The sequence below is a fragment of the Scyliorhinus torazame genome, unplaced genomic scaffold (genome assembly GCF_047496885.1).
Source record: "Scyliorhinus torazame isolate Kashiwa2021f unplaced genomic scaffold, sScyTor2.1 scaffold_968, whole genome shotgun sequence".
In the NCBI taxonomy this organism is placed as follows: Eukaryota; Metazoa; Chordata; class Chondrichthyes; order Carcharhiniformes; family Scyliorhinidae; genus Scyliorhinus; species Scyliorhinus torazame.
Window position 1 is genome coordinate 50,001 of NW_027308695.1, and position 7,500 is coordinate 57,500.

The following is a 7,500-nucleotide window of genomic DNA, read 5'->3' on the forward strand; positions in this document are numbered from 1 at the left end:
GTCCGTCAAAATTGTTGCTAAAACCCCTTGAGGACTTCCGAGTGCTCATTGGTAAGGCCTTCGATTTGAAATCGGGACCGTACCTCAAAGTAGCACTTTCCTGGGTACTTTCAAAGTGCTACCGCTGCCAGAAAATGTTCTAAAAATCGTGTTCCCGAAAATCTCCGGGCACCCCGCCAACCCCTCGTGACGCCAAATGCAAATGGCAAATCGGCGGGAGGTCGCCCGGTAGTCCATCCGAGGAAGGCGCTCCAAATCCCCGCAAATCGACTTTTTCAAAACCTCATCGGCACTACCGAGGGCAAGTGGTTAACCAGCTGTCCGAGACACTCGACCACAAATGCAAGTGGCAGCTCGGCGGGACCAATCCACTCCACCTTAGCGGGAACACCCCCACTGTGTCCCCGGTACCACGGCTGGACACGACCTCATACACTTCCGAGGGCAAGTGATTAACTAACGGTAGGGTGCACTTTTCATATATGCACGTGCCCCATCGGCGGGACCAATCCACTCCTCCGTTCCGCTCTCCTGCAACCTTGGCCCCGGTAAAGCGGCGGCACAGGACCTCATAGACCTCCTGGAAGTCGCCAGAGGCTAAGTCCGACTGGTTTATGACTTGCCACTGCCTGGACCTGCCCCCACAGGCTAAGTCCGACTGGTTTATGACTTGCCACTGTCTCCACCTCCCTCCACAGGCTAAGTCCGACTGGTTTATGACTTGCCACTGTCTCCACCAGCCTCCACAGGCTAAGTCCGACTGGTTTATGATTTGCCACTGTCTCCACTGGTTCATGACTTGCCACTGCCTGGACCTGCCCCCACAGGCTAAGTCCGACTGGTTTATGACTTGCCACTGTCTCCACCTTCCCTCCACAGGCTAAGTGCGACTGGTTTATGACTTGCCACTGTCTCCACCAGCCTCCACAGGCTAAGTCCGACTGGTTTATGATTTGCCACTGTCTCCACTGGTTCATGACTTGCCACTGCCTGGACCTGCCTCCACAGGCTAAGTCCGACTGGTTTATGACTTGCCACTGTCTCCACCAGCCTCCACAGGACAAGTCCGACTGGTTTATGATTTGCCACTGTCTCCACTGGTTCATGACTTGCCACTGCCTGGAACTGCCTCCACAGGCTAAGTCCGACTGGTTTATGACTTGCCACTGTCTCCACCAGCCTCCACAGGCTAAGTCCGACTGGTTTATGATTTGCCACTGTCTCCACTGGTTCATGACTTGCCACTGCCTGGCCCTGCCTCCACAGGCTGAGTCCGACTGGTTTATGATTTGCCACTGGTTCATGACTTGCCACTGCCTGGACCTGCCTCCACAGGCTGAGTCCGACTGGTTTATGATTTCCCACTGGTTCATGACTTGCCACTGCCTGGACCTGCCTCCACAGGCTGAGTCCGACTGGTTTATGATTTGCCACTGGTTCATGACTTGCCACTGCCTGGCCCTGCCTCCACAGGCTGAGTCCGACTGGTTTATGATTTGCCACTGGTTCATGACTTGCCACTGCCTGGACCTGCCTCCACAGGCTGAGTCCGACTGGTTTATGATTTGCCACTGGTTCATGACTTGCCACTGCCTGGACCTGCCTCCACAGGCTTAAGTCCGACTGGTTTATGACTTGCCACTGTCTCCACTGGTTCATGACTTGCCACTGCCTGGCCCTGCCTCCACAGGCTGAGTCCGACTGGTTTATGATTTCCCACTGGTTCATGACTTGCCACTGCCTGGACCTGCCTCCACAGGCTGAGTCCGACTGGTTTATGATTTCCCACTGGTTCATGACTTGCCACTGCCTGGACCTGCCTCCACAGGCTGAGTCCGACTGGTTTATGATTTGCCACTGGTTCATGACTTGCCACTGCCTGGCCCTGCCTCCACAGGCTGAGTCCGACTGGTTTATGATTTGCCACTGGTTCATGACTTGCCACTGCCTGGACCTGCCTCCACAGGCTGAGTCCGACTGGTTTATGATTTGCCACTGGTTCATGACTTGCCACTGCCTGGCCCTGCCTCCACAGGCTGAGTCCGACTGGTTTATGATTTGCCACTGGTTCATGACTTGCCACTGTCTCCACCAGCCTCCACAGGCTAAGTCCGACTGGTTTATGATTTGCCACTGTCTCCACCAGCCTCCACTGGTTCATGACTTGCCACCGACTCGGCCAGCCTCCCCAGGCGAAGCGCGGGCGTTTGGTGACAATTCCAAGGCAGACCAAGGCAAACACGGCCCCTTGCGCGGCGGGGAGCCGTGCCCGGCCTCGGCGGGGCGTCGGGCCGCCGTTTGGAGCGCCGGCCGAAAACCCGAAAAAAGGGCGAAAATCGGAAAGAATTCGCGCCCGATCGGGCCGAGCGGCCGGCGGGGCGGCAGCCCGGGTCGGTCTCCGCAGACCTGGAGGCTCGAGGGGACCTTTCCGACCAAAGTCCATTTCTCGATTTTCCACCTCCTACCAATCTGCAGGTACCCCGCCAACCCCTCGGGACGCCAAACGCAAATGGCAAATCGGCGGGAGGGCGCCCGGTAGTCCATCCGAGGAAGGCGCTCCAAGTCCCCGCAGATCGGCTTTTTCAAAACCTCATCGGCACTACCGAGGGCAAGTGGTTAACCAGCTGTCCGAGACACTCGACCACAAATGCAAGTGGCAGCTCGGCGGGACCAATCCGCTCCCTTTAGCGGGAACACCCCCACTGTGTCCCCGGTACCACGGCTGGACACGACCTCATACACTTCCGAGGGCAAGTGATTAACTAACGGTAGGGTGCACTTTTCATATATGCACGTGCCCCATCGGCGGGACCAATCCACTCCTCCGTTCCGCTCTCCTGCAACCTTGGCCCCGGTAAAGCGGCGGCACAGGACCTCATAGACCTCCTGGAAGTCGCCAGAGGCTAAGTCCGACTGGTTTATGACTTGCCACTGCCTGGCCCTGCCTCCACAGGCTAAGTCCGACTGGTTTATGATTTGCCACTGGTTCATGACTTGCCACTGCCTGGCCCTGCCTCCACAGGCTGAGTCCGACTGGTTTATGACTTGCCACTGCCTGGACCTGCCTCCACAGGCTAAGTCCGACTGGTTTATGACTTGCCGCTGCCTGGACCAGCCTCCACAGGCTAAGTCCGACTGGTTTATGACTTGCCACAGTCTCCGCCAGACTCCACTGGTTCATGACTTGCCACCGCCTCGACCAGCCTCCCCAGGCTAAGTCCGAGCGTTGCGGTGGCCATGCCAGTGCCGACGAGGTCTGATCCGGTCCCTCGCGCTCCGGGGAGCCGTGCCCGGCCTCGGCGGGGCGTCGGGCCGCCGTTTGGAGCGCCGGCCGAAAACCCGAAAAAAGGGCGAAAATCGGAAGAAATTCGCGCCCGATCGGGCCGAGCGGCCGGCGGGGCGGCAGCCCGGGTCGGTCTCCGCAGACCTGGAGGCTCGAGGGGACCTTTCCGACCAAAGTCCATTTCTCGATTTTCCACCTCCTACCAATCTGCAGGTACCCCGCCAACCCCTCGTGACGCCAAACGCAAGTGGCAGACCAGCGGGACGGACCACCGGTAGTCATGCCGGGAATGAGGTCTCGGCGTCGGCATAAGGTGGGTGGATCGGACCCCATCCGGCCTACGGTTCTTTTTCAAAACGGCGCCCCCGGCCCCCGCCGGCGGCGGCCTTGGCGGCCGGGTGGGCGCCCCTCCTCGAATCGCCACCCTGCCCCGGGGTGAGCCGCTTCGCCGCCGCCCGGCGCCGTCAACAACCTTGTCCTGGTTTATGACTTGTCACCGCCGCTGGTTTATGACTTGTCACCGCCGCTGGTTTATGACTTGTCACCGCCGCTGGTTTATGACTTGTCAGCACCGGCGGACGGCCTCTCGCCGCCCTTTGGACGCCCCGGCGGCGGACCGTGACCCCCCACGGCTGGCCCGCGCGGGGCCCGCCACCCGCCCAAGGGGCGCCCCCTGCCGTTCGCCCACCTAACGCACGGCTGGAACAGCACCAAGCCCCGCAGCCGGCCAACGGCGGCACACACTGACCGCAGCCCACCGGAGGCACGTCGGGCCGTGGCCGTACCCCGCCCGACAGCGCCCCCTGCGGGCCACGGACCAGGCGGACGTTGGGACGAGACGATCCCCGGCCGAGGCGCTCTCTGAGCCCGCCAGGGACCGGTGCACCGCCGGCGGACGCTGCACCCGGTACACGAGCGCCCTCTGCCCGCCGGGGACCGGTGCACCGCCGGGGGAGTCTGCACCGGGCCCAGGAGCTCCCTCTGCCCGCCAGGAACCGGGGGGACCGCCGGCGGAGGCTGCACCGGGCCCAGCAGGTCACTCTGCCCGCCAGGGACCGGGGGGACCGCCGGCGGAGGCTGAGCCCGGCCCAGGAGCTCCCTCTGCCCGCCAGGAACCGGGGGGACCGCCGGCGGAGGCTGAACCCGGCCCAGGAGGTCACTCTGCCCGCCAGGGACCGGGGGGACCGCCGGCGGAGGCTGCACCGGGCCCACGAGCTCCCTCTGCCCGCCAGGGACCGGGGGGACCGCCGCCGGAGGCTGCACCCGGCCCAGGAGCTCCCTCTGCCCGCCAGGGACCGGGGGGACCGCCGGCGGAGGCTGCACCCGGCCCAGGAGGTCCCTCTGCCCGCCAGGGACCGGGCGGACCGCCGGCGGAGGCTGCACCGGGCCCAGGAGCTCCCTCTGCCCGCCAGGGGCCGGGGGGACCGCCGCCGGAGGCTGCACCGGGCCCAGGAGCTCCCTCTGCCCGCCAGGGGCCGGGGGGACCGCCGCCGGAGGCTGCACCCGGCCCAGGAGCTCCCTCTGCCCGCCAGGGACCGGGGGGACCGCCGGCGGAGGCTGCACCGGGCCCAGGAGCTCCCTCTGCCCGCCAGTGACCGGGGGGACCGCCGCCGGAGGCTGCACCCGGCCCAGTAGCTCCCTCTGCCCGCCAGGGACCGGGGGGTCCTCCGGCGGAGGCTGCACCCGGCCCAGGAGGTCCCTCTGCCCGCCAGGGACCGGGGGGACCGCCGGCGGAGGCGGCACCGGGCCCAGGAGCTCCCTCTGCCCGCCAGGGACCGGGGGGACCGCCGCCGGAGGCTGCACCCGGCCCAGGAGCTCCCTCTGCCCGCCAGGGACCGGGGGGTCCGCCGGCGGAGGCTGCACCCGGCCCAGGAGGTCCCTCTGCCCGCCAGGGACAGGGTGTAACGCCGGCGGAGGCTGCCTCCGGCCCAGGAGGTCCGTCTGCCCGCCAGGGACCGGGGGGACCGCCGAGGAGTCTCTGCCCGTCCCAGATACTCCCTATCCCTACCCCTAACCGTATCCCTAACCCTATCGCCTAACCCTAACCCTATCCCTAACCCTAACCCTAACCCTATCCCTAACTCTAACCCCATCGCCTAACCCTAACCCTATCCCTAACCCTATCCCTAACCCTAACCCTATCCCTAACCCTAACCCTATCCCTAACCCTAACCCTATCCCTAACGCTAACCCTAACCCTATCCCTAACCCTAACCCTAACCCTAACCCTATCCCTAACCCTAACCCTAACCCTATCCCTAACCCTATCGCCTAACCCTAACCCTATCCCTAACCCTATCGCCTAACCCTAACCCTAACCCTAACCCTATCCCTAACCCTAACCCTATCCCCTAACCCTAAACCTATCCCTAACCCTAACCCTAACCCTAGCTCTAACCCCATCGCCTAACCCTAACCCTATCCCTAACCCTAACCCTATCCCTAACCCTAACCCTAACCCTAACCCTAACCCTATCGCCTAACCCTATCCCTAACCCTAACCCTATCCCTAACCCTAACCCTAACCCTATCCCTAACCCTAACCCTATCCCTAACCCTAACCCTATCGCCTAACCCTAACCCTATCCCTAACCCTAACCCTATCGCCTAACCCTAACCCTATCCCTAACCCTAACCCTATCGCCTAACCCTAACCCTATCCCTAACCCTAACCCTATCCCTAACCCTAACCCTAACCCTATCCCTAACCCTAACCCTAACCCTATCCCTAACCCTAACCCTAACCCTATCCCTAACCCTATCGCCTAACCCTATCCCTAACCCTAACCCTATCCCTAACCCTATCGCCTAACCCTAAACCGAACCCCAACCGCAACCCCCAACACCAAAAGGCACCGGGCCGTAAGCCTGCACCCGCACCGGCAGTGCCCTAGCCCCCTCGGGGAAGAAGGGACTCCGTCTCCACACCGCACCCGCCCCAGCTGCGCTCTCTCCCCGCCACCGCCGAAGGCACACGATTTGAACCGCTCCTCCCGTCCGGGGAAGCACACTCGGCAGCACGCCAACCTCCTTCCCAACGGGACCAGGACCGAAGGGCACACAGACCCTCCACCACCCCACCAACGTGACCCCAAGCCCGGGCACCCCCTTCAAATTCGCCCGCTGGGACGTGTATTAAGCCCGGCAACAGTTATTCAAGCAAAACCGCAGCCGCAAGTTGAAGTGACAACTCATTAACCAAAACAATATTGGGCAAGTCATAAACCACTTTCCACTCTGGACAAGTCATAAACCAGTTTCCTCTCTGGACAAGTCATAAACCAGTTGGACAAGTCATAAACCACTTTCCTCTTTGGACAAGTCATAAACCAGTTTCCTCTCTGGACAAGTCATAAACCACTTTCCACTCTGGACAAGTCATAAACCAGTTTCCTCTCTGGACAAGTCATAAACCAGTTGGACAAGTCATAAACCACTTTCCTCTTTGGACAAGTCATAAACCAGTTTCCTCTCTGGACAAGTCATAAACCAGTTGGACAAGTCATAAACCAGTTTCCACTCTGGACAAGTCATAAACCAGTTGGACAAGTCATAAACCACTTTCCTCTTTGGACAAGTCATAAACCAGTTTCCTCTCCGGACAAGTCATAAACCAGTTGGACAAGTCATAAACCACTTTCCACTCTGGACAAGTCATAAACCAGTTTCCTCTCTGGCCAAGTCATAAACCAGTTGGACAAGTCATAAACCACTCTCCTCTCTGGACAAGTCATAAACCACTTTCTTCTCTGGACAAGTCATAAACCACTTTCCTCTTTGGACAAGTCATAAACCAGTTTCCTCTCTGGACAAGTCATAAACCAGTTGGACAAGTCATAAACCACTTTCCACTCTGGACAAGTCATAAACCAGTTGGACAAGTCATAAACCACTTTCCTCTTTGGACAAGTCATAAACCAGTTTCCTCTCTGGACAAGTCATAAACCAGTTGGACAAGTCATAAACCACTTTCCACTCTGGACAAGTCATAAACCAGTTTCCTCTCTGGACAAGTCATAAACCAGTTGGACAAGTCATAAACCACTCTCCTCTCTGGACAAGTCATAAACCACTTTCTTCTCTGGACAAGTCATAAACCACTTTCCTCTTTGGACAAGTCATAAACCAGTTTCCTCTCTGGACAAGTCATAAACCAGTTGGACAAGTCATAAACCACTTTCCTCTTTGGACAAGTCATAAACCAGTTTCCTCTCTGG